Source organism: Phyllostomus discolor, chromosome 3 (genome assembly GCF_004126475.2).
Source record: "Phyllostomus discolor isolate MPI-MPIP mPhyDis1 chromosome 3, mPhyDis1.pri.v3, whole genome shotgun sequence".
NCBI classification, from domain to species: domain Eukaryota; kingdom Metazoa; phylum Chordata; class Mammalia; order Chiroptera; family Phyllostomidae; genus Phyllostomus; species Phyllostomus discolor.
The window spans coordinates 68296499-68306143 of record NC_040905.2 but is presented as its reverse complement, the minus strand read 5'-3'; positions in this window follow the sequence as shown (position 1 = coordinate 68306143).

The following is a 9645-nucleotide window of genomic DNA, read 5'->3' as shown; positions in this document are numbered from 1 at the left end:
ACACTCAAGCTATAGCATTCTGTGAAACGTTGCACCTTATTTTCCAGCTTCCATATTTAAGGTATGTGTGGGTGCATTATTCACTTCTTAAACATTTTTGAAAATGAAATGCAATTAAAATATTGCACTTGGGTGGTCTCCAAATCTATGTGAGGATATAGCAGAGGAATCAACTTTTTTAAGCTGTCTCAGGTTAAGGTGTAGTGGACCTGTGTGTGTTTATCTTGGGAAGGGACTGAAGTGAGAAGAAGAAAGGGGAAGGAGAGGAGGGGAGTTGAGAATGAGAGAATAAAAACAATTGGCTATCCCTCAAATTATAGAACCATTTATTAATTATTTAAGCAGTGTGCTTAATGTCCATCTACATGTGGAATTCTGCACAAATGCTAGACCTAGTTTCTACTCTTTTCTTGAAAGTCTCCCAATCTTGAAGTACAAATAGAAATCACCTAAAAATTTCTTAAAATTGTGTACTCCCAGACTCTACCCTTAGAGAAATTACATTTTGGGAATTATCTCAGGAGATTTTTCTTCAAATGGTGCATGACTCTCAACTTGCAAAACACTGTTTTAAATGTTTAAGACAAAAAGAAAAAACACACAAAAATCTAAGATAATTTTACCTAACAGTTGTGGGTGGCTTTTTTTGCCTTGCTATCAACAAAAATCAAGCTAAAATTTAAAAAACAAACATTATAATCAGTGTTTTATACATAGCTAAAAGAGAAACTGGAATCTTTATAAATATATGTTGAATGTACAATTGAAAGAATAAACATACAAACTGATTCACTCAACATGTCCTCCCTAGAGACATACATTTTCTAACCTGGAATAAAAACCTTACTTAAAACTGATTAACTGTCTTCCCACTGTATGATTTAAAACCAATTCTTGTGTTACCTCAAACTGAAGTAAGAAAAAGGAATACATTTGTGGGCAGTACAAAGTTGTTTATTTTTCTCTACTGGAAGATAATAGTGCAATGCACTCACTCTTGTTCATTGGTGGTGAAAACAACAGCATGCTCAGTATCCATCTCCAAAATAAGACAAAGAAATGAAAAAATACATAATTCATCTAATTTTTCCTTTAAGGCCAGTGTTTCTCAAAGTCGTTTTTATATCTTCATAATTTTAGCCTTATCCCTGTGAGAAATATCAGTTTATCATGAAAAAGAATGTAGGTTTTTATAGACATACCTAATTTATGTCACACTAATTCCAATTATCTCATGAAATCTCTGGTATATTTTGTTTGCTATAAAATCTCAGCTATTACAATTAAAAATGTTTGGTCTTCTGCCACCTAAAATTAGTCCACATGTCCTAGCAGTGGTTTATTCACTGCATTTTGAGAAAGCATGCTCACCAATTCCCATCCACAAACTCCACAGCCCCTCAGATGCTCTCACACTCACCTATGAATGAAGTACGGCTTCAAATTTTTCCACATATAGGGACTTCTTAAAATGTTCAAAATACTTTAACTTCAAAGAGCCAAGCGTTCACTATCTCTTCCCAATGGTCTTTGGCAGGGAATCTGGCAGGGAGTGGTGACTTTGAATGTCTTTGTTCCCACCCCTCCACACTTCCAAAATTAAGCTTACATTGAAGGAGAAATCCCTAGGTAACTCAGACTGAAGTGAGGTGGACATTGTTCCTAAATTATGGACATAACCATCTCTATACATTTGCCTAAGGACAATTGGCCTTAGCCTGATGAGTCATATTTTCTAATTTAATTAAAAGTCTGCCTTGTATGTGGTTTCTTTTAATGTGTTAAGTTTTACCTAAGTTATTTGTGTGTCAGGCCTAATTAGAAGAAAACATATAGGTGGCTAAAATGTAATTAATTATGTAAAATGGCTATCCATGCTGCTATTTTCTATCACAGAGAAAGAAACTCAAGGGTAAGGAAGAAATGATGGCCCTCAACCTTCAAAACTATTTCGGAAATTTATCTTTACTTTGAAAATAATTCCAGCATCTACAGGCATCTGAGTAGCAAAGTTTAATTAATAGTTCAAACTAATTTGTATCCAATCTCAAAATAACAAATCAGGTACACTGAGGAAATTGAATGTTGGTTGGATATTGTCAGCATGTTGCCCATGAAATAATATGATGAATTAGAAAATGTGTGCTTGATTGGAGCATGATGTATTTGAAAATTTGGCATCTTTAATTCACTTAAAATGACAATTTAATGTCAAATGACCCAGTCCTTCCACTTGTCTTTTCAAATTTACCAACGATGCTGCTCTGTCCACAGTACACAATTAAGTAAAAGCATTTGTGTATTCTAGCTTCATATTCTCATTACAACTGCATTAATACTTTAAAATGACTAAAACTCGATATAAGTAACTTTATTAAGTTAACAAAATATTTCAGTTTTCTACTAAGATGGAAATATGCAAATAAAATTTCTGGTTAACAATGTTTTAGGTTAGCTATGATTTTACATAAGCCTCTCCCTATTTGGTGTATACTGAGAGATTGTAATCCAGGCCCAGAAGTATTCAGGAAGCACACAATTTCCCTGGAGACACAGGCAACCAATTTATTAAATCACAATGATAATGTAGAAATGTCTGTGAAAGGGCACAGCGGTGAAGAGAGAAACAACTGTCCTACTTATGCAGTGTCCTAGGAAGGTGTTTTAAAATTCACAAAATCAAATAGGTATCTTCTCTTATGACTATTACATAATACTAACAGCAGCTATGAATATGGATGACCATATATGAGCCACTCATCACATGACTGGCCCTTACTATTTAACAATAATACCTTATTTCATCTTTGTAACAGCCTTGTGAAGTAAACATTATTACTACCTAGTTTTACAGACAATGAAGCTAACATTTAGAGACATTAAGTCACCCAACTTCCCAACTGGTTAATAATAAAAGTAGACATCAAGCTAGATTTGTCTGACTCAACACCTGAAGTCTTGGACACTGACCAGCAAATCACTTTGTAGACAAGTTCTTCAGCAATCCTGGGCAAAGTGAAAGTTACCTGCTCCAAACCTAAAATCCCTTTGAAATTTTGGGCTTTATCACATAAATTTCTGTGAATTGTGCCTTTGCTCAAAACAACAATAGTGAATGTTAATTTCAATGCCAAAGTTTTGGGATCCCTCCAAAAAAGTTGGAGTAATATTTTCTTTCTTTTTTCTTTTTTTAATTCCCCTCCACCCTGCCCAACCCCTCCTACCCATATTCCCTCCTCCCCCTCAGTTCATGTCCATGAGTCATACATGTAAGTTCTTTGGCTTCTCCATTTCCTATACTATTCTCAACCTCCCTGTCTATTTTGTACCCACCATTTATGCTTCATATTTCCTATACCTTTTGGGTAACTTTCATACTTTCCATGAAGATAATGACATTTATCTTCTGGCTTTCTGTGCCTCTCTAAAATCTCTACAGTTTGAGAAGTTTAGCCGAATGATATATGAGAATTACAAAAACACACTGTTAAAGAAAATAAACTTTTAAATAAAGATGAGACATTCAAAACAGGAAAATAAAGGTGGAAAATTTTTGAAGTCATGAATAAAGTTAGTACAGCAATGCCTTATCAACTGGGGCTTTAGCAATTACATTTTTATTTTTCTATGAAATAGTTATACATCTGCATAAATTTTTCAAATCACACACTATTTCTACTGGAATTGCTACTTTCCTACTTTTCTGGACCACTTCGATGAGTCTAGAGGACACTACAGGCATAAGGCACCTGTTTGAACCCCATGGTCTCAATACATTGATAGAAGAGTAGAAATACGTGTCCTTTAGGATCTTGGTAATTTGCAGACATGCCAAGCAGTTACATAAGCATTTGGCTGAGAGTTACTAAAAATGCAAAAGAGATTGTAGATGTAAGATACATTAAATTTCATGTCAGTAAGGGGTGGTTTGAAAACTTTAGAAAGAACATTGCATAATATAAAATGTCTAGGACAATCTGCCTCAGCAGATTATACTGCTTCAGCAATATTTCCTAAACAGCTAGAAGTAATTCCAGAGAAAAGTTACCTACCTCTGTGTGTGTGTGTGTGTGTGTGTGTGTGTATTTAACTAGTGTTTTGAGTTTAATGGAATGGATAAATTTAAAGCTGATTTCTAACTCAGATCTAGTTAATTTTGGAAGTGGATTTTTACTGAATTTTTATTTACTAAGGTTTAAAATTTTAAAACATATTAATTTTTTTGCATTTTCTAATGAACTATAGCTTTGCCAAGCACTATTCTTTGCAGTAATGTAACACCTATGTTTGGCAAGTGATTGCTGTGCAAAAATAGAAGGCAGGATGACACAGTGTGCTTAGGGGATGTGGAATATAGATTTGGACAGACCCAAAATTATCAGAATAAAATTGATTACGTGATTCACAGCATCCAGGAGATAATAATAAACCACTGACAGGCAGGACACTCTTTCTCTTCCATATCTGATTTCTCATCCAGGCCAAAAGTGTCTGGAGTCATCTCTGACGTCTTCCCACTTCAGGTCCCATATTTAATAATCTAGTCCTGTAGTTCCACTGTCATGGATCTTTCAAACCAATTTCTTCCTTTCTTTTCTCATTGCCACTACCATATTTCAGACTTGCATTACCACAATCTGTTCTGTCACAATACAGGCTTCATGCTAATCAATCCTGAAAATGCCATCAGGTTAATCTTCATAAACTGCAATTCTAGACATGTCACTCACCTGCTCTGAAATTTTCAACAGCTCCACAGTGCCAAGAGTACAAAGTCTATGCATGTTAGTTTAGAATTCAAAATGTCCCCTGCATCATAATTATTACTGGATGTTTAGTTTTTTCTTAGGTGGTGGGGCCATTTTTAACATGTGTGCAAATAAACTACATGGAACAGAAATTTACACATAGAATCATATATTCATCCTTACAGACTCTGTCATGACTCACATCTACATTTGTCAATTCCATCTAATATGTAATTATCATAGGAGTATGCTCTCTTATTTTAAATTATCTCTGGACTATAATTTCTCTCTTGTGGCTTATACGAATTAAGTTTAGAGACAGTGTCTCAAAAATAGTCATCACGGTTTACTCTGCGATAGTTGGTATGAGTCAAAGAAGGGAAGACATTCCATTGCTCATCTGTGCGGCATAAAATCCTTAAGGTTAGTTTGGCCCTCATCTTCAGTCCTCCTCAATCTACATTTACTTCCTGCTCTAATTTCCCAGTAACCTTGTAGGAGCCAACAAACATGTTGATTAACTTCTGAATTAGTCCAAAAATTGTGTTCTCTAACTTCCAGCCACAGAGAAATCAAAGAAAATGATGCCAGATACTATTTCCAAAGACTGTATTTGTCAGAATTAATTATTTAAACTCACTAGAAGTTATAGTTGAATGCTGCGTTTATAGTCCCCCTATCTTGGTGTTGTTTATCTATGCTGCCTCTTGCTGCAGAGAAAATGATTACAGGTGAATCTCTGCATGGGTAATTTAGATGGGAGATCACTTACCAGACCACTTGTGTTCACTTCAGAACTAAAAATACTATTGGGGCCCCATAAATGTTAAATAACACTAAGGATAATAATAACCAACCTCTTTGTAGTACATGTGCTCCTGAGTGCACACACTTGAATTTTTCCCAATTACAATTCAAGAACATTTCAGTTTCCTTTATTCAGGACCATTATTCAGGCTCTTCTGGAAATGTTTTATTCAGGTTGCATTATCTTTTCTCCACAATCTTAGATTTTAAATTCAGCTCTTTAATAATGAGTGGAAATGTGGGTCTGAATGAGAAAAACACCATTTTTGTAAATGATGAATGCTATAGGCACATATTCTCTTAATCTGAAAAAAAAATGAAATCCTGAAACATTTTCCTAAACTGCTAAAATAATTGAACTTTGAAAATGAAGAAAAAAGTCAAATCACAATACAATCCAACTTTATTTCTTAAGTATCTGTGATCGCAACTGTGATATTACACATAATACAGAGTAACATCAAAAAACAGGCTGAAGCATTTTACTGGTGTTCTCTAAGCAAATGCACATCCCAAACTAGACACGCACTGTGAGTATAAGAACAAAGTCCAAAGTATCCTTTTTTGTGTGTAGTAATGGTTGCTGTTACTTTTGTTGCTGCTGATAATGAAGAAAAAGGCCTCATCTCTGTGAGACAGCTGTGCTCAGCCCTTACCTAGGCTGTCCTTTACTCTCCTGTTCATACCTGACAACAGTTGGGGCAACCATTTAAGCACTATCATAAGATCTGAGCAAAAAAATCTTTCAAAATAAATCAGTCCTGTTTATCGCCATCTCAGGGAGTCCTGACAACAGTGGGGCAACTCATTGATTTCCTTTTTTAACCATGGAGCAGGCTGTTTTGCTTCAGCTCCTTTGTAAACTCAAGTCTAACACATAACTACTTGGGCATTCTTAGAAACGACAGACAAAAACAGAGCCAGTACTGGAGCATGAGTACTGTAAATTTGGAGTGCTTTGAGGGTCCAGCTGAGGCAATGGGGAGCTCAGAGCTGAAGGACAGCTGTTAATGGAGGCATGGAAGGACACGATGGACACAGAAGCAATGTTTAGACAAGTGTCTCAGTGGCAAAGCCTGCCAACCCAGCAACGGCTGGCCCAGGAAATAAGGATGCATTAGAACCATCTATTTTTAAATGACCACCATGACAAGAGCTGTTAAGTATTAAACAGGTGTGTGCTCTCCGTGATTTCATTTGGATCTCCCAACTTAGTGGTGTCAGTAGAACTAATAACTGAGACAGATAAAGTGGCATACTTCCTGCATGGATTAAGATTCTGTATGAAAGCCAAAATAAAGTGCTGCACACCTGTCACAGTTGAGAAAACACAGTCATAATTCCTAAGATGCTTATCTAAACTTTCTGGTCTTAAATTCTCAAACGGATCAGCTTGAAAGATTTCAGATAGCTGTAAGTTATAGAAAAATCACAAAAACTTATGTGGACATATACCAGTTCCAAATCTCTTACTCAGGTCAGCTTCAAGAGTACATTTTCTCTGACTCCTGCATGTGTGATCTGATAAGATCACTGGCATATATTAATTACTATAAAATGAAATAAAACAATGACCTAGAATGAATAAAACATGGGTTTTAAAAAATCCCTTGTTCCAATGTTCTACACTTGAATTTATTGTTGGTAATATTTAAATTTATTGAATTTATTTGGTACAGGTTTTAAGTGTACAACTCAATAAAACATCTGCATGCCACGTCATGAGCCCGTTGCCCCAAGCAAAGTCCCATTTTGTCTCTATTCCCCACTTTTGCCCACTTTCACCTACCACCCCAGACCCCTTTGCCTTTGACTATCACCACAGTGTTGTCTGTATCTATGGGTTATATATGCATGTTTATATATGCGTGTTGTATCCACCTGTTTTATATATATATATATATATATATATATATATATATATATATATATAAAATTTTGCCTAATCCCTTCACTTTCTTTCATCCAGTTCCCCAAATCCCCTCAACTCCAGCAGCTGTCAGTCTATTCTTTGTATCCATTCCTCTGTAGCTATTTTGTTCATTAGAGTCCACATTTAAGTGAGATCATATGGTATTAGTTAAATTTAAAATTATATACATAAACTCTATTTGGCAGGTGAAATAAAACCTTGAAAAATATATTTTGAAATTTCCCCCCAGAATTTTCTTTCAAAAACATTATCTTTTTCTCCTTTTTTTCCTACTATATAAGTAAGAATGTAATTCAGCTTTTTCTGAAAACAGCTCAGCAATTCAAAAAATCTTCAGTTCTATTCAAGATGTTTTGTTATGCATTACACTGTGTAAAATGATGAATAAAAACCAGTCCCTATCATTAGAAAATTTATTCCATGAGTAGAAATTACATATTTAGAGAAACACAAATATAATATGTAAAGAGTTAAATGCCATTTGAAAAACACAAAATAATTGACAGAATAATAGTTTTTAATTTAAATTTTTATGTCTTCAACAATTGAAGGGAATGCATGTCTTGGAAAAATAAATAAATTCCAACAGAAATAAAAGGTAAGGTGTTTTCAGAAAAAGAGAATAGTTGAAATAATATTAAAATAAACATAAAATCAAGTTATCTTTGTAGATAAGTTAGGAGGTCAGTTTGCCTGGAACAAAGGATGCATAAATAAAATCCAAAGGACAATACAAATAAGATCATAGAAGCCTTTAGCCATATTAATGAGTATGGACTTTGCTCTGTAACCTGTGGAGAACTGTTGACATGGATATTTTACTAATTTATTTTATTATTTTATTTGACAAGTTATACACAGCAATATCACATTGGAAAGTATGATAAATATTACATGATCTCTCACTATGGTTAATATTTTAATATGTCATTTAAAATAAGTATTTTCAAAATGAGACCATACTGAGCACCATGTTACCACTTGCTTTTTAAATTACATATATATGTAATTAACAAAATAATATGTGTATTTAATATATAATAAAAGTCCTTACATAACACATTTCCTGTCATTTTCTATTAAATAACTGCATACATTTTATTTATCAAATATATCTTAATTGCCCTGGCTGGCGTAGCTCAGTGGATTGAGCGCGGGCTGAGAACTAAAGTGTCACAGATTCGATTCCCAGTCAGGGTACATGCCTGGGTTGCAGGCCACGACCCCCAGCAACCACACATTGATGTTTCTCTCTCTCTCTTTCTCCCTCCCTTCCCTCTCTAGATATGAATAAATAAAATCTTTAAAAATATGTATATCTTAATTTATTTAACAATTCCTATGTTGTTACACATTTAGATTGCTTTTTATTACTATTGCAAGCAAGTACAACAAAACACAAATATTTAATAAGTATTTTCTAGATACTTTTCATAAAACAGGCTACCTGCTCCCTTGGAACTTAACATTTTGGACTTGTAATAACATCTTTTTGTACTTGCATCTGTACCATCAATTTACTTGTATCTTTACAATAAACTCTGAATTCAAAATTTCAATACCAAAAGAATTAAGTGTTTTTAAGGGTAGTGATGTATACTCACAAGCTGTGTAATGGAGTATATTTCTCCCATACCTCTAATAACATAGAATATTATCAAACTTTTGGGGCTTTGTCAAAAATGATGTAAATTGGCTTGAAAATGAAGGACATCTGTAAGAGTGTCAACAAAGATAAAAATAAAAAAATAAGAGATCAAAAAATGATGTAAATTACATACCATTTTTATAATGTAGCATCATTTTAAAATTTACCATTTTATTATAAATTAAGAAAATGCTTTGTTAGGCATATACTTTTTCAAAAAATATCCCAAATTTGTTATATGCACATTTGCTTTAAATTCTGTGGTTAATTTTACTAGAGAGCTTTATGACAATTTTGTCTCTTTGATGATGTTTTTAAATGACATAGTTACTAATGTCATAGCTACACAATTTATATATATTTTCATCCAGTACTATATTTTTTTACATTCACATTAACCAATTTGTACTGTGTAATTTAGGAATCAAATTTACTTTTCCAAAAGGTGAGCCTCCTTTCTTTACATTAACAAATCCATCATTATTCCTCAATGATTTTTCTCAAATAGT